Genomic DNA, 21,232 nt, shown 5'->3' with positions numbered 1-21,232 from the left:
GACGTCACAAAGCTAGAGCGCCATAATCTCGCGATGCGCGAGCTAGCGCATGCGCAGTGTCGGCATAGTGTTCTTTCCCTGTGCTAACATAAGCCTCAGGGAACGAACTGCGCATGCGCTAGCTCGCACATCGCGAGATTACGGCGCACTATCTTTGTGACATCTGGGAGCACGGAGGAGTTTCGGGGCGGTGCTGGGCTCCTTCACGCTGGACTCCTCTCAGGGACAGGACTCATCTCAGGTTTATTTACATATCTATCAAATAGTTTTTTTCACACAATAAAATCACAGAGCTATGGGGACTGGGTATTGCGGATGTGCTAGCGGCGATCTAGAAGCCCATGTCCTCAGCTCTATTGCCAAATTCCAGGTGACAGGTTCCCTTTAAACTGTATACTGTATCAAAAAGAACACCTCTGTCTTACAATAGGGCACTTTTCTTGCCTTTGGTGTGTTTCCCCATCTTTGATCTAATATGACGGCTCATAAGGGTTAGTTTTAGGAAACAAAAAACAGTGTTGATACAGTATTGTAATCCAAAGTTTGGCCAAAATTGTCAGCCTCCACTGCATAATGCTCCAGTTTTGAGGCACTGAATAATAGCGGCTTTCCTTTGGTGTACATTATTACATTAGTAAAAGTTAAAGGTCCTTCATGGTCCATCTCACACATTGATGGAATATCTGTAGGATATGCCACCAATGTCAAATTTCTATGGGTCCCAGAATTAGGAGCTGTACCTATTTCAACAGGGCATCCAGGAGAGCGCACAGCTATGGGAGTTCCAAAAAAGAGCCAAGTGACCGCCCTGGGAATTTTCCCGGATGGGCCCACTGCGTTTTACATGTAGTGGGCGGATGTTGTCAGCACTGCTGCTCTGCTTAGGAGTCCCCTGTCTGACTCCATATATGGCTCTTTCCATATATAGAGTCCTTCTTGGGGGTATCCCAAACACTTCTAGCATTTTGACAGTGTATGAGGATACCCCTTTATATTTAAAATGTTTCCTGTCTCTTTTTTAACTGTTACCAGAGGGGTTCAAACTCACAACCTCCTTACCAATGTACTACAGGGTACACTGCTAATAGCATGTAGAATATAATTTCTCTAACTAAAACCTTCATTAGTATTCTTATACAGTGCTCTATACAAGTACATTTTAGTTAGAAATATTCCATCATCTAGTCACAGTGTGCTCTGTAGCTGGTAAAGCAGCCGTCTAGTTCAAGTCCTGGAGTTGCAGCAAAAGCCTTGTTTATTTATATACTAGCAGAAGGACCCAGCTTCGAACGGGTATATTTAATCAATTTCATATGTTTGTGTGTCGTTTAAAGATAAACAGTATCCACTACAACAGTGACATCTAAAGTGTCCCGCCCCTTTAACAGTGACTTCCACAGCAGCTTGCCCCCTTAACAGTAACATCCACAGTGCCCTCCCCTTTAACAGTGACCTCCACAGTGGGCGGCCCTTCTAATTACCAGTGATTTCCACAATAACCCGCCCCCTTAACACTGACCTCTACAGAGCTCTGTTCCCTTAAAATGTGACCTCCACAACACCCCGCCCCTTAACACTGACCTCTATAGCGGACTGTCCCCTTAACTGTGACCTCCACATTTCCCTGCCCCCTTAACAGAGACCTCCACAGTGCCCTCCCCTTTAACAGTAAGCTCCACAGCGCCCGCCCCTTTAACAGTGACCTCGACAGCAGCCCGCCCCTTTAACAGTGACCTCGACAGCAGCCCGCCCCTTTAACAGTGACCTCGACAGCAGCCCGCCCCTTTAACAGTGACCTCGACAGCAGCCCGCCCCTTTAACAGTGACCTCGACAGCAGCCCGCCCCTTTAACAGTGACCTCGACAGCAGCCCGCCCCTTTAACAGTGACCTCCACAGTAGCCGCTCCTTTATTAGTAACCTCCACAGTACTCCATCTCCTTAACAGTGATTTCCACAACACCCCGTCCCCTTAACAGTGGCCTCTTCAGCAATCTGCTCCTTAATACTGACTTCCATAGGAGACCGTCCCCTTAACTGTGACTTCCACAACAGCCTTCCCCTAGGGTGGCCAGAGGTCCAGTTGTAGGCCAGACAGTCCGGCTTTCAGACTCCCTGTCCACCGTCCGATGCGGGGCCTGTTAGGACACAGGGATGTCCTTTTAAACAGCTTACTCTCAGACAGCAGCACTGTGCTGTCTGAGCGTGAGCTGCAGGGAGAAAATCACCCTCCCTCCCACCCCTTAATTTAATGTTTGTGTGTGTCGTTAAAAGATATCGACAGTATCCCTCATAACAGTGACCTCTACAGCACCCCGCCCCTTTAACAGTGAACTCCACACTGACCCCCCCCCCCCCACAGTACCCCGCCACTTTAAAATGGGACCTACACAGTAGCCCATTCCCTTAATTTTGATATTCACAGCAGCCTGCCCCTTTAACAGCGAGTTTAGCAGCACCCCACTCCCTTGACAGTGACCTCCTTAGGAGCCCGCCCCTTAACAGTGACCTCACAGTACCCTGCTGCCTTAAAGGGGTATTCCCATCTTAGACAATGGGGGCATATCGCTAGGATATGCCCCCATTGTCTGATAGGTGCGGGTCCCACCGCTGGGACCCGCACCTACAAGGAGAACGGAGCAGAGAAAGTGGAGGAGGGCGCACTGCGCATGCGCAGCCGCCCTCCGTTAATTTCTATGGAGCCGCCGAAAATAGCCGAGCGCTGGCTCGGCTATTTCCGTCGGCCCCATAGAAATGAATGTGAGCGTTGGCCGCGCATGCGCGGTGCGCTCCCATTCACTTCAATAGGAGAGGCGGGGAGCTGTGCCTGGTGGTGGACGGACCCTGGGAAACCCGGGGTCCTCCAGCCACAACTCTCCCCGGCTCCGTTCTCGTTGTAGGTGCGGGTGGTGGGACCCGCACCTGTCAGACAATGGGGGCATATCCTAGCGATATGCCCCCATTGTCTAAGATGGGATAACCCCTTTAACAGTGACCTCCACAGCAGTTGTCCTTTTAATAGTGGCCCCTGCCCCTTTAACAGTGACCTCCACAGTGTCCGCCCCTTTAACAGTGACCTCCACAGTGTCCGCCCCTTTAACAGTGACCTCCACAGTGTCCGCCCCTTTAACAGTGACCTCCACATTGTCCACCCCTTTAACAGTGACCTCCACAGCGGCCTGCCTCCTAACAGTAATATCCACAGTGAACTCCCCTTTAACAGTAACCTCCACAGCGCCTGCCCCTTTAACAGTGACCTCCACAGCGCTCTGCCCCTTCAATGCTAGGGCTACACGACGACATGTGTCGCGTGACATTTTGTCTCAATCATTTTTATAATAATAGTCTACGGTGTCGCACTGCCACTGCGACACGACAGTTGCAAAAAATCCATACAAGATGGATTTTTTTCAGCGACTGTCGCGTCTCATCACATTGGTGCGAAATCAATGTCACACGACACATGTAGCAGTGTAGTTGTGCCCTACGTGTCGTGCGACTTAATGTCGTCCTGTAGCCCTAGCCTAAAGCTGACCTGCAGCAGTGAAGAGAAATGGCTGGGTTGTTATGGAAACCTGGAGTAAAACTGTGCGTATGTGGAGACTAAGGGCCTGCGAGCTTCTATTGGCTGATGAGGGACATGTGACCATGTGTATGGGAGTTGGGATAGGAAGAGAAAGACTTGCAGGCTTCTATTGGCTAATGCAGGTCATATTTTGGGAATATCTCAGGAACACTGCAATTCTGAGATTTTTTTGTGACATGCCATACTTCATGTTAGTGGTAAATTAGAGTAGATATGTTTTAGGCTACTTTCACACTGGCGTTTTGGCTTTCCGTTTGTGAGATCCGTTCAGGGCTCTCACAAGCGGTCCAAAACGGATCAGTTTTGCCCTAATGCATTCTGAAAGGAAAAAGGATCTGCTCAGAATGCATCAGTTTGGCTCCGTTCCGTCTCCATTCTGCTTTGGAGGCGGACACCAAAACGCTGCTTGCAGCATTTTGGTGTCCGTCTGATGAAACTGAGCCAAACAGATCCGTCCTGACACACAATGTAAGTCAATGGGAACGGATCCATTTTCTATGACACAATCTGGCACAGTAGAAAACGGATCTATCCTCCATTGACTTTCAATGGTGGTCAAGACGGATCCGTCTTGGCTATGTTACAGATAATATAAACGGCTCCGTTCTGAACGGATGCAGACGATTGTATTATCTGAATGGATCCGTCTGTGCAGATCCATGACGGATCCGCACCAAATGGGAGTGTGAAAGTAGCCTTACTTTTATTTATTAAAAAGTCCAAAATATAAAAAAATAAATAAAAAAACTCAAACACCTTGGCCCTGGTTCAACCATTTCTTCCAGATTTTATTGACTTTTTCATCTCTACCCCTGCATCTCTCAGCCGCCTGTTCCAATTTGATCAGATTGCACACTGTTTCCTGCCACTGTCCTACTGTAGGAGGGTCTTTGCTTACCCATCTTCGGAGTATGAACAATCTAGCCTGAAACAGTACTTTACATACTACCGTTTGTATTTCTCTTTTTAATTTAAGATGTGACATAGCCCCCAGGATACAAACAGCTGGGTCTTCCGGAATTTGGACCCCCAAAAATGTAGATATTGTGTCTACAATATCTTTCCAATACCTTAATAGTTTAGGACATCTACAGAAACAGTGGATAAGGTCAGCCCTCTCACCCATACATCTTGGGCATTTATCGCAAGCTCTAACCCCCATCTTCCTTAACGCCCAAGGAAATCGGTGTAACCTATGGACGATAAAGAACTGGGAGATTTTATGTGAAGCCCTATCTGATACCTTAAAATAACTTCCAAGGGCATCGATCCATTTTTCTTCCGTGAAAGATAAAATCTCTTTTTCCCACTTTCCTCTTGCTGGGATTATAATCCGTTCTTTCTTCATCTGCATTAGAATTCTATATCTCTTTCCCGTAATTCCATATTTTTTTTTTTTACGGCATTTTTAAGTTGTAGATATTTATAACTTTCTTTTTGATGGATCCCAAACTCCTTTACTAACGTGGCTAGGTCCTTCAAATTATGTCCTTCAAATATTTGCGCCAAATATTTTATCCCCTTTTTTTCCCAGTCTATATAAGGCCTAATTCTTTGGATTTCCTTTAAATTCATGTTTTTCCAAATGGGTGTATACTGCAAGTACCCTTTTATTTCCATTATTATTTTAAGTTCCACCCATATACGTTCCATTAAATTCAATATCCTATTTCTTGTATTGTCTTTCCCCAGTGCTCCTGATTCCAACACCTCTAGGTAATTTGTGTCCCCAATCTACCCCATCTTTAATAGTTCCTCCCTCCCCGCTACTCCCTCCAAACTTCCTTTTATCTGACTATATTGTGATATTAAATAATAAAAAAACCAAATGGGCACTGCTAATCCACCTTCTTTTACTGGAAGTTGAAGGACTTCTCGCCTTAACCTTGGAGTCTCGCCTTTCCAAACAAATTCCCCCATTAGGCTCTCCAACAACCTGAATGTTTTCTTGGACAACCATATTGGGGCATTTTGTATGACATAGAGTATCTTTGGGAGAAAAATCATTTTTATTAAATTCACCCGACCCTGAATTGACTGATAGTTTTTTCCAGATATGCATTTTAGTTCTAAGTTCTTTTATTAAGGGGACTACATTTAATTTTTCATAATCTTGTGTGTTTCTCGAGCTCTCGTGTTGCCCAAGCACATGCACCCTTGGGGCATTCTGTGATATCCCTTTCCCTAATAACATCATGTGAGATTTCCCCCAATTTATCTTTAAGCCTGAAAAAAAACCAAACTTATCTATTATATCGATTACAGTGTTAAACTCATCCCCTGTGTTGTGCAAAAATAATAAAATATCATCGGCATACATTATTTATTAATTTCTCATTTCCCTCCTTATATTGAAACCCCCTGCAATCCCTACTATTTCTTATCATACATGCCAAGGGTTCTATTACAATAGCAAATAGTAACGGGGAGAGAGGGCATCCCTGCCTAGTGCCCCTGTAAAGGGCAACAGGCAGGGACAAGCTCCCATCCACCATCACCCGAGATGTTGGCTTGGAATATATAAGTTGAATCCATGTTATAAATCCCTCCCCTATACCAACCCTTCTTAAAACTGCCCACAAATATTCCCATTCGATACAATCAAAAGCTTTCTGTGCATCCAATGAGAGTATTGCTTTTTCATCAGCTTCTGTATTATTGGCTTCAATGTTAAGATAGTCTTCTAATATTTGAGTATATTGTTCTTCCCAGGATAAAACCTGTCTTATCTTCTTGTATTAGGCCTTTAATTACTTTGGATAACCTTCCTGCCAAGACTTTAGCTAGGATTTTAACGTCCGTATTCAGCAGAGATATTGGTCTATATGAGGCCGGATCTAATTGGTCTTTACCCTTTTTTAGAATTAAGGTTGATTTTGGTAGCTCCCCTATTTTTTTTAGCTTTGCACAATATCGCTCTTAATTCTGGTATTAAAACCTGCGAAAACTTCTGATAATTTCAAAGGGGAGTCCATCGCTCCCCGGGGATTTTACAGGTTTCATCTGACCCAAAACCTCTATTATTTCTGAATTAGATATTTCTTTATCCAGATAATCTTGTTGTGCTTTAGTTATCTCTGTTAACGCAATATGGTCCAAATACTCGTCAAGGTCTTTTTTAGTATATTGCACCTTAGTCCTATAAAGTTCCTGAAAATAGTCCTCAAAGACTTTTTTTTATTCCATCAGGTGAGCTAATTATTTCACCTCTATCGTCCCTGATTGCCCCTATCCATGATTTCCCTCTCTGATTTTTCACTATACCTGCAAGAATTTTTCCGACCTTTTCTCCTTCTGATGCTAACTGAAACCCTTGAAAAAAAAAAGTTCCTTCCTTGTTTTATCCATATAGTGTATTTTTAACTTTTCATGTTCCTCTTCCCATTTCTTTTTATTATTCCCCGTGGGGTTCATTATACAATCAAGTCTTGCCTCTTCTAACTTTTTTTCTAATAACTCCCCTTTTTCTCTAGTAATTTTTTTATAATAGTTAACCCTTTTAAACAAGCGCCCTCTTAAATATGCCTTAGCGGTGTCCCATACAATATGTTTAGTGGTAGAGCCATTATTGTCTTCGAAGAAATTTTTGAACTCCAACATTATACTCTCTTTATCAGGAATAAATGATAACCAGTTGGGATTGAATTTAATCAACGGCAGGTGTTGGTTCTTATTCAGATCAAGATCCATTACTACTGCACTGTGGTCGGATAAGGCCATAGGCATATACTTTATCTTAATCCTACTCTGAGTCATCAAATTTTTATTTCCTAGAACCATATCTATCCATGCCGGTTAACAACGTTAACAACGTTTTCAAAATCAGTTTTGAGTAACTTGAGGGGTGTAGTTTCTACAATGGGGTCATTTATGGGGGTATCCACTATGTAAGCCCCACAAAGTGACTAGACCTGAACTGGTCCTTAAAAAGTGGGTTTTAGAAATTTTCTTAAAAATTTTAAGAATTGCTTCTAAACTTCTAAGCATTCTAACGTCCTAAAAAAATAAAATGTCATTTCCAAAATGATGCCAACATAAAGTAGACATATGGGGAATGTTAAGTAATAAATATTTTATTAGGTATGACTTTCTGTTTTAAAAGCATAGAAATTGAATTTTGGAAAATTGTGAATTTTTCAAAAATTTGGGTAAATTTGGGATTTTTTCATAAATAAAGGTGAAATATATTGACTCAAATTTATGACTATCATGAAGTACAATATGTCACGAGAAAACAATCTCAGAATGGGTTGGATAAATAAAAGTGTTCCAAAGCAATTACAACATAAAGTGACGCATGTTAGATTTGTAAATTTTGACCTGGACACTGGGGCATCAATGACCCTTGGTCATGAAAGGGTTAATTAACATTCACCATTTGTCTGCTTTATGCTGGCATCATTTTGCAATTTAATTTTTCTAATTCTTCTACCAATAGTATGGTTTGAGGGCCCGTTTTTTGTAGAATAAGGTGATGTTTTCATTGGTACTATTTTGGGGTACACAGGACTTTTTGATCACTTGATATCAGGATTTTTGTGAGGCAAGATTACCAAAAAATGGCTGCTTTGGAATAATTTTTTAACATTTTATGTGGCATTCACCTGATGGGGTAGGTCATGTGATATTTGTATAGTGCCAGTCGTTATGGACCAGGCAATGCCTATGTCTATTTTTCATTCTTATTTTTTCTTTCTTATTTTTCTTTTTTTTCTTTACACTTGACACTATTTTTTTATGCTTGATTTTTGGCCCACAAGGTTGCTTAAATTTTTGCAAGTCTGGTCACTTATACAATGCAGTACTATACATTCTATATTATACTGCACCTGAACTGTCAGTCACTGTCTTTACCTCATGGGCTTCCATAGCAGTCCTTTGTAAGGCCTCGAGATGCCATGGCACCCGGAGAGCTGATGGGGTAAGAGGGGGAGCCCCTCCTTTTGTAAACCCCTTAGATGTGGCATTCAGCATCAACCACAGCATCTAAGGGGTTAATAAGTTGCCAGTGGTTACTGCAGGGGCCCAGCTATCAGTAACAGCATTGCAGCTAGGGCCCTTAACTCTCTTCTGGGTGTGCCGTACATGTATGGCGAACGTCCGGAAGGGGTTGACCCTATACAGTAGTGATCCCACATAAGCCAAGGGATGGCCTCCTTTTGTCCCAGCAGCATCAACCTCACTGAAGTGTTCATGTCGGTTTTATAGTGACATCTTGGAGTATAAGGTGCTAAAATATCTATAGGGCTGCAGCATTAGGCCTCATTCACAATTGTATATTTTGATCAATAATTTTTATCGGTATTTGTAACCCATAACCTGGAATGAAACATATATACATCAATAACTATATAACTGTATAAATGTTGTATATAGTGCTTTTAGTTGGAGATGTGAGATCTCACTTTCTGACATTACAATCGTGGCCAAAAGTTTTGACGCGGAGACTAATTTTACAAAGTTTGCTGCTGCAGTTTTTATGGTGGAAATTTGCATTAATGCTAGATTGTTAATTCCTTTCCATGAAAATAAGCTTAATCACAAAAACCCAATTTCCATTGCACTTGCCACAAAATGACCTGCTAACTTCATTCCAGTGATTTTCTTGTTAGTGCTGGAGGGTTAACAAGGACAAGGCAGCTGATATAATTTCATCATACTGATTGAATTAGAGCAGGCATGCTCAACCTGCGGCCCTCCAGCTGTTGCAAAACTACAACTCCCAGCATGCCTGAACAACCTACAGCTCTCAGCCTACAGCAGGGCATTGTGGGAGTTGTAGTTTTACAACAGCTGCAGGCCTGCAGATTGAGCATGCCTAAATTAGAGCAAACTGGTTGCTTTAATGTGGTGGGTGATGCTTGAAATCATTGTCTTCTTCTGTTAACACTTGTTACTTCCAAGGAAACATGTGCATTTATCATTGCTTTTGCATCAAAAGGGTTTTACAGGCAAGAGCATTGATGCTTGTAAGATTGCCCTAAGTCAAACATTCATTGGATCATCACCCTAAATCAAACATTAATCTGATCATTAATAGAGTTTTAATTGCTTTGAATAATGCTTCAGGTAACCCCAGAAAGTCCAACAAGTGTGAGGACTTTTTCCTAAAAAGAATTCAGCTATGGCAAAGGGCCACCACCAGTGCAAAGCTTGCTAACGAAGTGCAGCAGGCAGGTGTGAGTGCATCTGCACGCACAGTGAGGCAATGGTCTGGTGTCAAAAAGGGCAGCAAAGCTATCCATTTCTCAAAAAAAAAAAAAAAACATCAAGGAGATACTAACATTATGTAGGAAGTACAGGGATTAGACTGCAGAGGGCTGGAATGAAGTTATATTCTCTGATGAAGGCCCCTTCAGACTGTAGAAAAATGATTGACCGGAGAAGAAAAGGTGAGCACTACCATGAGACTGTGTCATGCCAACAGTAAAGCATCCTGAGACCATACATGTGTGGGGTTGCTTCTCATCCAGGAGGGTGGGCTTACTCACAATGTTGCCTAAGAACACTGCCATGAACAAATAATGATATCAAAACATCCTCCAAGAGCAACTTCTCCCAATGATCCAGGAGCAGTTTGGTGATGAACAATGCTTTTCCCAACATATAATGGAGGCAAAAGTCATAACTAGGGATGAGCGAACTCGAACTGTATAGTTCTGGTTCGTACCGAATTTTGGGGTGTCCGTGACACGGACCCGAAACCGGACATTTTCGTAAAAGTCCGGGTTCGGGTTCGGTGTTCGTCGCTTTCTTGGCGCTTTTGTGACGCTTTCTTGGCGCTTTTTGAAAGGCTGCAAAGCAGCCAATCAACAAGCGTCATACTACTTGCCCCAAGAGGCCGTCACAGCCATGCCTACTATTGGCATGGCTGTGATTGGCCAGAGCACCATGTGACCCAGCCTCTATTTAAGCTGGAGTCACATAGCGCCGCCCGTCACTCTGCTCTGATTAGCGTAGGGAGAGGTTGCGGCTGCGACAGTAGGGCGAGATTAGGCAGATTAACTCCTCCAAAAGACTTGATTAATCGATCGATCTGCAGCTGTGCATCATTGAGCTGCTGAAATTCAATTGCTCACTGTTTTTAGGCTGCCCAGACCGTTTGTCAGTCACTTTTTTCTGGGGTGATCGGCGGCCATTTTGTGTCTTGTGGTGCGCCAGTACAAGCTGCGACCAAGTGCAATTAACCCTCAATGGTGTGGTTGTTTTTTGGCTAAAGCCTACATCAGGGTGAAGCTGTCACACCAAGTGCATTTAACCAGCAATAGTCTGTTCATTTTTTGGCCATATACTACATCAGGGGCAAGCTGCGCCCGTCACCAAGTGCATTTAACCCTCAGTAGTGTGGTTGGTCAAGCTGTCACACCAAGTGCATTTAACCAGCAATAGTCTGTTCATTTTTTGGCCATATACTACATCAGGGGCAAGCTGCGCCTGTCACCAAGTGCATTTAACCCTCAATGGTGTGGTTGTTTTTGGGCTAAAGCCTACATCAGGGTGAAGCTGTCACACCAAGTGCATTTAACCAGCAATAGTCTGTTCATTTTTTGGCCATATACTACATCAGGGGCAAGCTGCGCCCGTCACCAAGTGCATTTAACCCTCAGTAGTGTGGTTGGTCAAGCTGTCACACCAAGTGCATTTAACCAGCAATAGTGTGGTTATTTTTTGGCCATATCCCAGTCTAATTCTGTCAGTAAATCCATACTGGTCACCCAGCGCCTAAATACTAGGCCTCAAATTTATATCCCGCTAAATCTGTCGTTACCGCTGTACTGTTGTGGCTGGGCAAGTTATTTAGTGTCCGTCAAAGCACATTTTTTGTTCTGGGTTGAAATACAATTCCCAATTTAGCAATTTCATAATTTAGTGGTTTCTGCTATATCAGAGCTATTTGAAATCTATCCCTAAAAGGGTATATAATATTCAAGGTGCACATAGGGTCATTCAGAATAACTTCACACACACGCTACTGTGCATTTCCAAGTCTAATTCTGTCAGTAAATCCATACCGGTCACCCAGCGCCTAAATACTAGGCCTCAAATTTATATTCAGCTGAATTTGAATACAATACATTGGGCCAAATAATATTTTTGTTGTTGTGGTGAACGATAACAATGAGGAAAACATCTAGTAAGGGTCGCGGACATGGTCGTGGTGGTGTTAGTGGACCCTCTGGTGCTGGGAGAGGACGTGGCCGTTCTGCCACATCCACACGTCCTAGTGTACCAACTACCTCAGGTCCCAGTAGCCGTAGTAGAATTTACAGCGATATATGGTGGGGCCCAATGCCGTTCTAAGGATGGTAAGGCCTGAGCAGGTACAGGCATTAGTCAATTGGGTGGCCGACAGTGGATCCAGCACGTTCACATTATCTCCCACCCAGTCTTCTGCAGAAAGCGCACAGATGGCGCCTGAAAACCAACCCCATCAGTCTGTCACATCACCCCCATGCATATCAGGGAAACTGTCTGAGCCTCAAGTTATGCAGCAGTCTCTTATGCTGTTTGAAGACTCTGCTGGCAGGGTTTCCCAAGGGCATCCACCTAGCCCTTCCCCAGCGGTGGAAGACATAGACTGCACTGACGCACAACCACTTATGTTTCCTGATGATGAGGACATGGGAATACCACCTCAGCATGTCTCTGATGATGACGAAACACAGGTGCCAACTGCTGCGTCTTTCTGCAGTGTGCAGACTGAACAGGAGGTCAGGGATCAAGACTGGGTGGAAGACGATGCAGGGGACGATGAGGTCCTAGACCCCACATGGAATGAAGGTCGTGCCACTGACTTTCACAGTTCGGAGGAAGAGGCAGTGGTGAGACCGAGCCAACAGCGTAGCAAAAGAGGGAGCAGTGGGCAAAAGCAGAACACCCGCCGCCAAGAGACTCCGCCTGCTACTGACCGCCGCCATCTGGGACCGAGCACCCCAAAGGCAGCTTCAAGGAGTTCCCTGGCATGGCACTTCTTCAAACAATGTGCTGATGACAAGACCCGAGTGGTTTGCACGCTGTGCCATCAGAGCCTGAAGCGAGGCATTAACGTTCTGAACCTGAGCACAACCTGCATGACCAGGCACCTGCATGCAAAGCATGAACTGCAGTGGAGTAAACACCTTAAAACCAAGGAAGTCACTCAGGCTCCCCCTGCTACCTCTTCTGCTGCTGCCGCCTCGGCCTCTTCTGCTGCTGCCGCCTCGGCCTCTTCCTCCGCCTCTGGAGGAACGTTGGCACCTGCCGCCCAGCAAACAGGGGATGTACCACCAACACCACCACCACCTCCGTCACCAAGCGTCTCAACCATGTCACACGGCAGCGTTCAGCTCTCCATTTCACAAACATTTGAGAGAAAGCGTAAATTCCCACCTAGCCACCCTCGATCCCTGGCCCTGAATGCCAGCATTTCTAAACTACTGGCCTATGAAATGCTGTCATTTAGGCTGGTGGACACAGACAGCTTCAAACAGCTCATGTCGCTTGCTGTCCCACAGTATGTTGTTCCCAGCCGCCACTACTTCTCCAAGAGAGCCGTGCCTTCCCTGCACAACCAAGTATCCGATAAAATCAAGTGTGCACTGCGCAACGCCATCTGTAGCAAGGTCCACCTAACCACAGATACGTGGACCATTAAGCACGGCCAGGGACGCTATATCTCCCTAACTGCACACTGGGTAAATGTAGTGGCAGCTGGGCCCCAGGCGGAGAGCTGTTTGGCGCACGTCCTTCCGCCGCCAAGGATCGCAGGGCAACATTCTTTGCCTCCTGTTGCCACCTCCTCCTTCTCGGCTTCCTCCTCCTCTTCTTCCACCTGCTCATCCAGTCAGCCACACACCTTCACCACCAACTTCAGCACAGCCTGGGGTAAACGTCAGCAGGCCATTCTGAAACTCATATGTTTGGGGGACAGGCCCCACACCGCACAGGAGTTGTGGCGGGGTATAGAACAACAGACCGACGAGTGGTTGCTGCCGGTGAGCTTCAAGCCCGGCCTGGTGGTGTGTGATAATGGGCGAAATCTCGTTGCAGCTCTGGGACTAGCCAGTTTGACGCACATCCCTTGCTTGGCGCATGTGCTGAATTTGGTGGTGCAGAAGTTCATTCACAACTACCCCGACATGTCAGAGCTGCTGCATAAAGTGCGGGCCGTCTGTTCGCGCTTCCGGCGTTCACATCCTGCTGCTGCTCGCCTGTCTGCGCTACAGCGTAACTTCGGCCTTCCCGCTCACCGCCTCATATGCGACGTGCCCACCAGGTGGAACTCCACCTTGCACATGCTGGACAGACTGTGCGAGCAGCAGCAGGCCATAGTGGAGTTTCAGCTGCAGCACGCACGGGTCGGTCGCACTACAGAACAGCACCACTTCACCACCAATGACTGGGCCTCCATGCGAGACCTGTGTGCCCTGTTGCGCTGTTTCGAGTACTCCACCAACATGGCCAGTGGCGATGACGCCGTTATCAGCGTTACAATACCACTTCTATGTCTCCTTGAGAAAACACTTAGGGCGATGATGGAAGAGGAGGTGGCCCAGGAGGAGGAGGAGGAGGAAGAGGGGTCATTTTTAGCACTTTCAGGCCAGTCTCTTCGAAGTGACTCAGAGGGAGGTTTTTGGCAACAGCAGAGGCCAGGTACAAATGTGGCCAGCCAGGGCCCACTACTGGAGGACGAGGATGAGGATGAGGAGGAGGTGGAGGAGGATGAAGATGAAGATGAAGCATGGTCACAGCGGGGTGGCACCCAACGCAGCTCGGGTCCATCACTGGTGCGTGGCTGGGGGGAAAGGCAGGATGATGACGATACGCCTCCCACAGAGGACAGCTTGTCCTTACCCCTGGGCAGCCTGGCACACATGAGCGACTACATGCTGCAGTGCCTGCGCAACGACAGCAGAGTTGCCCACATTTTAACCTGTGCGGACTACTTGGTTGCCACCCTGCTGGATCCACGCTACAAAGACAATGTGCCCACCTTACTTCCTGCACTGGAGCGTGATAGGAAGATGCGCGAGTACAAGCGCACGTTGGTAGACGCGCTACTGAGAGCATTCCCAAATGTCACAGGGGAACAAGTGGAAGCCCAAGGCCAAGGCAGAGGAGGAGCAAGAGGTCGCCAAGGCAGCTGTGTTAATGCCAGCTCCTCTGAGGGCAGGGTTAGCATGGCAGAGATGTGGAAAACTTTTGTCAACACGCCACAGCTAACTGCACCACCACCTGATACGCAACGTGTTAGCAGGAGGCAACATTTCACTAACATGGTGGAACAGTACGTGTGCACACCCCTCCACGTACTGACTGATGGTTCGGCCCCATTCAACTTCTGGGTCTCTAAATTGTCCACGTGGCCAGAGCTAGCCTTTTATGCCTTGGAGGTGCTGGCCTGCCCGGCAGCCAGCGTTTTGTCTGAACGTGTATTCAGCACGGCAGGGGGCGTCATTACAGACAAACGCAGCCGCCTGTCTACAGCCAATGTGGACAAGCTGACGTTCATAAAAATGAACCAGGCATGGATCCCACAGGACCTGTCCATCCCTTGTCCAGATTAGACATCAACTACCTCCCCTTAACCATATATTATTGTACTCCAGGGCACTTCCTCATTCAATCCTATTTTTATTTTCATTTTACCATTATATTGCGAGGCTACCCAAAGTTGAATGAACCTCTCCTCTGTCTGGGTGCCGGGGCCTAAATATATGCCAATGGACTGTTCCAATGTTGGGTGACGTGAAGCCTGATTCTCTGCTATGACATGCAGACTAATTCTCTGCTGACATGAAGCCAGATCCTCTGTTACGGGACCTCTCTCCTCTGCCTGGGTGCTGGGCCTAAATATCTGACAATGGACTGTTGCAGTGGTGGCTGACGTGAAGCCTGATTTTCTGCTATTACATGCAGACTGATTCTCTGCTGACATGAAGCCAGATCCTCTGTTACGGGACCTCTCTCCTCTGCCTGGGTGCTGGGCCTAAATATCTGACAATGGACTGTTGCAGTGGTGGCTGACGTGAAGCCTGATTTTCTGCTATGACATGCAGACTGATTCTCTGCTATCATGAAGCCAGATCCTCTGTTACGGGACCTCTCTCCTCTGCCTGGGTGCTGGGCCTAAATATCTGACAATGGACTCTTACAGTGGTGGGTGACGTGAAGCCTGATTCTCTGCTATGACATGAAGACTGATTCTCTGCTATGACATGCAGACTGATTCTCTGCTGACATGAAGCCAGATTGTCTGTTACGGGACCTCTCTCCTCTGCCTGGGTGCTGGGCCTAAATTTATGAAAATGGACTCTTACAGTGGTGGGTGACGTGAAGCCTGATTCTCTGCTATGACATGAAGACTGATTCTCTGCTATGACATGCAGACTGATTCTCTGCTGACATGAAGCCAGATTGTCTGTTACGGGACCTCTCTCCTCTGCCTGGGTGCTTGGCCTAAATTTATGAAAATGGACTGTTGCAGTGGTGGCTGACGTGAAGCCTGATTCTCTGCTATGACATGAAGACAGATTCTCTGTTACGGGACCTCTCTCCTCTGCTTGGGTGCCGGGGCCTAAATATCTGAGAATGGACTGTTCCAGTGGTGGGTGACGTGAGGCCAGATTCTCTGCTATGGGACCTCTCTCCAATTGATTTTGGTTAATTTTTATTTATTTACTTTTTATTTTAATTCATTTCCCTATCCACATTTGTTTGCAGGGGATTTACCTACATGCTGCTGCCTTTTGCAGCCCTCTAGCCCTTTCCTGGTCTGTTTTACAGCCTTTTTAGTGCCGAAAAGTTCGGGTCCCCATTGACTTCAATGGGGGTTCGGGTTCGATCCCGAACCCGAACATTTTCGGGAAGTTCGGCCGAACTTCTCGAACCCGAACATCCAGGTGTCCGCTCAACTCTAGTCATAACTAAGTTGTTTGGTTAACAAAACATAAAAATTTTGTGTCCATGTCCAGGAAACTCTCTAGATCTCAATCCCTCTGAGAATCTGCATTTAATTCTCAAAAAGCAGATGGACAAACAAAAACACAGAAATTGTAATAAACTCCAACCACTGATTAGCAGGAATGGGTGGCCATCAGTCAGGATTTGGCCCAGATGTTGATGTTAAGCATGCCAGGGTGAACTGCAGAAGCCTTAAAAAAGAAGGGTCAACACTGTAAATATTGAGTCTTTCCATAAACTTGTATCTGTCAATAAAAGTGAAATACTTATGAAGTGCTTGTAATTGTACTTTGATATACTGTGGAAACATCTGACAAGAAGACAAAGAAAGCAATGAAGCAGCAAGCCAAAATTTGTTTCAGTCCCATATGAAAACCAAAGTTTGGCTCAGTCTCAAAACTTTTGGCCACGACTGTACATGATTTTGGAAAGGTGCCAGGGCATACTGGAAAGTGTGTGTGAAGATTTGGGGCAGACTCCTGTGGTGAGTTGGGTAATTTACGGTACATGTACAAGTTTTTTTTTTTTTTAGCATTGTTTTAATAACTTATATTTATGTATTTATATTTGAGGGTGCTTTGATTTTTTTAATGAAAACCCATTATCCTGTGATAGGTGCTCCTTAAAGGGATTCTGTCAGCTGGATTTTAGTAACAGAGCTTTTGACATCACAATCAGTCTCCTAATTTTTTTTTTTAAATATACCAGTATTTTCAACTAGTCAGAGGGTCTGTGAGGGTCTGTCACTTTTGAGCATCGATAGAGTGAGGTCATTTTAACTTGTGGTTTGGCTTTTGTATTTTTTCCAAGGAGCCCAAGTTTTTAAGAATTTGGACACCTCTATTTATTTTATTTGTTATGTCATGTACTATTTATTTTTATTTGTTATGTCATTTACTATATAAATTCCAATAAAAAGATATTTGATAAAAAAAAATCTGTATTACTGCCATCTGTCTTGTCATTTTTTATGAATATGCTAATTACCTCAGTAATGTGCCCACGGGGCTGTCCCTCTGGCTGTGCCCAGCGAGAACCATTCTCTAGGAGCCCAGCCCCGCCCCACTGCTAATTATTCACTCCTCTCATTACCGATGTTTCGCCGTAATCTGACAAGACAGATGGCAGTAATACTGGTATATTTTAAAACAAATCGAGGAGACTGATGTGGGGATGTCAAAAGCTCTGTTACTAAAATCTAGCTGACAGAATCCCTTTAAAGCAAACCTTTAGGTGATTTTTGCTTCCCAATCTAAGATCAGGACATTATAGATGTTATATGACTACCTTCTGTGTGCTTACACTGATGCAGAGAGTGCTGTCAATCATCCAGTGTGGGAAGGGAAATGTATCTCCTGGGAGTTCTTTCAGGGTTTACTTAGCTTTTTTTCTCAAAGCACACTTCCGATTATATAAAACTATATATCGTAGGGCTCAGCTTCTTTCCCTGTATCATGTAGTACTCTTAGATAGGCCATCAGAAGTGACCCAGCAAATTCAGTTTAAACCTCTGCTTTGTTTTGGGCCCACTCCGAGTTTTGACTTACAAATTCCAATGCAAAATCTGCAGCTGTAAAAGGGGCCTTTTGCGCATAAATACCAGGAGTAAACCACTGATGCAGTATTAGAAAGCACAGCATCTGGAAGTTCCTTCCTATAATGGCATATCAGCATTCTAAAATATGTATTTATGTTTTTTGATCATGGATATATACATGTATTCATGAACGAGCAAGACCCTGCAATGTTACTGTTTAATATGGAAACATCTGTAATTGATGTATGAGAAAATACGGTTTATGCAAGCACTGCACACCCTTTACACAACCATTTCAGAGATTCCGAAGAATCACTGTAGATGTCCGCCAGCTCAGGGAAATATAGGTCTCTGGCACTAATCCCTTTAATGTTCTGTGCTAGGATGTAGAGCCATGATTATGAAAAAAACGATGCCTCTGTAGAACGTTAAGGAAATATCTCTTTCAAGGCATTAAGGCCATAGATAAGCATTTGACTGTGTAAATTCCCCAGCAGTAGATTAAATGGGTTTGAGCTAAAGCTCCAAAGGGGAATGCAAGTAAATTTTCATCCAAGCAGACTTTAAACTTTGGTAGGATGGCTTTACAGATGCAGATTTGTATTGATGCATTTTATTTTATGGTAAATTAGTTTTAATAAAACAGTCAAACATGCACGTAGCACACATGCTACATACTGTAGTTGTCATTTTCAAGAATATGAAATATAAGGGCTACAAAACAAGTAAGTATATGAAATAAACATGGAATGACCATATAGGCCCACGTATCAGCTAGGCAATTGTCACGGACGGTGTACAGGAAACAAGGCCAAGCAACATGTATAAATGACTCGCTGGATCCGAAAGCTAAGGAACCAAGGGAGACCCCTGCAGAAGACCTGGCACTTTCCTTGGCTGCTCAGCCTATGCAAAGATCCTAATGGTGGAGGTTTGCATATCCACGAACCTTGACTATAAAGCCCTGAGAACCCTACAATAGTGAGGGGGCACGACCACCGGCTCCCTACACAAGATACGGAGGGAGTCAAGGTCACCTGGGATCCAGCAAACAGAAAATAACAGATAAAGGTACAACACTTAGCTTTGTAGCAGGCAGGAGAACAAGGTCAGCATGCACACACACTCCAGGAAGAAGTATAGGCCGCCCAGAAAAGCATTCTGGGGAGGAATTTAAAGGGAAGCAATTAGTCCAACACATGACAGCTGAGAGAGGCTGACGAGAGGAGGAGCTGAATACCACAACACAGAAACTCAAGGAGGAGGTTCTGAAAGGCCTCTGTCAGAGCTTCTCAGCTGTCTGGTTGTGACAGTACCCCTCCCTCTACGAGTGGACTCCGGACACTCAGAACCCACCTTCTCAGGATGGGACCTATGGAAAGTCCTGATGAGACGAGAGGCCTTAATGTCCGTCACTGGGACCCACATCCTCTCCTCAGGACCATACCCCTCCCAATGAACAAGGTACTGAAGAGAACCGCGGACAAGACGAGAATCCACAATCCTAGAGACCTGAAATTCAAGATTCCCATCAACCATAATCGGAGGAGGAGGCAAAGGCGAGGGTACAATGGGTTGAACATAAGGTTTCAATAAGGACTTATGATGAAAAACATTATGGATCTTCCAAGTCTGAGGAAGATCAAGACGGTATGCAACAGGATTGATGACAGACAGGATTTTGTAAGGCCCAATAAACCTAGGACCCAACTTCCAGGAGGGAACCTTCAATTTGATATTCTTGGTAGACAACCACACCAAATCACCAACATTCAGGTCCGGACCAAGCACACGTCTCTTATCTGCCACACGCTTATATCTCTCACTCATGCTCTTTAGATTATCCTGAATCTTTTGCCAAATAGATGACAAAGACGAGGAGAATCTGTCCTCATCAGGTAAACCAGAAGACCCCTCTCCCGAGAAAGTCCCAAACTGCGGATGAAACCCATATGCACCAAAAAATGGTGACTTATCAGAGGACTTCTGACGACGGTTATTTAAAGCAAACTCAGCAAGGGACAAAAAAGAACACCAATCCTCTTGATTCTCCGCCACAAAACAGCGCAGATATGTCTCCAGATTCTGATTGACGAGCTCTGTCTGGCCATTCGACTGCGGATGGAAAGCAGAAGAGAATGACAACCGAACCCCCAAGCGAGAACAGAAAGCCTTCCAGAATCTGGAAACAAACTGCGTGCCCCTATCAGAGACTATGTCTGAAGGAATACCGTGCAATTTGACAATGTGATCCACAAATGCCTGCGCCAGCGTCTTAGCATTGGGCAAACCAGGAAAAGGGATGAAATGCACCATTTTGCTAAAACGGTCCACCACCACCAGAATCACAGTCTTCCCTGAGGAACGAGGCAGGTCTGTTATGAAGTCCATGGACAGATGTGTCCAAGGACGGGAAGGAATGGGTAAGGGAAGGAGAGGACCTGATGGCCGTCAATCAGGGACTTTGGCACGAGCGCAAGTCTCGCAGGCTGCCACAAAACCCTCAACCGACTTACGAAGCGCAGGCCACCAGAATCTCCGAGCGATGAGATCCAGTGTGGCTCTTACCCCCGGGTGCCCAGCAAGGACCGTATCGTGGTGTTCTTTAAAAATCTTGTGTCTTAAAGCGAGAGGCACAAACAACCTCCCAGGAGGACAAAGATCAGGAGCCTCTGACTGGGCTGCCTGCACCTCTGCCTCCAATTCAGGAAAAAGAGCAGAGACCACCACACCTTCAGCCAAAATGGGACCCGGGTCTTCAAAATTCCCGCATCCCGGAAAACAACGTGACAGGGCATCTGCCTTCACATTCTTAACTCCAGGGCGGAATGTGACAACAAAATTAAACCTAGAAAAGAACAAAGACCATCTGGCCTGTCTCGGGTTCAGACGCTTGGCTGACTCCAAGTAGGCCAGATTTTTATGGTCAGTAAATACGGTAATAGGGTGTCTGGCTCCCTCTAGCCAATGGCGCCATTCCTCAAAAGCCAACTTGATGGCCAACAATTCCCTATCTCCCACATCGTAATTTCTCTCTGCGGAGGAGAGTTTTCTTGAGAAAAAGGCACACGGTCGCCAATTGGCAGGAGAGGAACCCTGAGACAAGACCGCCCCCACACCCACCTCAGAAGCATCAACCTCAACTATGAAGGGTAAAGAAACATCAGGT

General features: G+C 45.4%; 1 protein-coding gene across 2 annotated transcripts in view; it reads left to right on the top strand.

The window, feature by feature from the left end:
- The window catches only part of GTPBP3 (GTP binding protein 3, mitochondrial), a 125,198-nt gene that overhangs the window by 22,889 nt on the left and 81,077 nt on the right, over positions 1-21,232 (top strand). The gene's annotated exons all lie outside the window — the stretch shown is intronic.

The sequence above is a fragment of the Bufo gargarizans genome, chromosome 1 (assembly GCF_014858855.1).
Source record: "Bufo gargarizans isolate SCDJY-AF-19 chromosome 1, ASM1485885v1, whole genome shotgun sequence".
Lineage (NCBI taxonomy): Eukaryota > Metazoa > Chordata > Amphibia > Anura > Bufonidae > Bufo > Bufo gargarizans.
The sequence above is the reverse complement of the archived record's forward strand: the minus strand, read 5'-3'. Positions and strand labels throughout refer to the sequence as shown.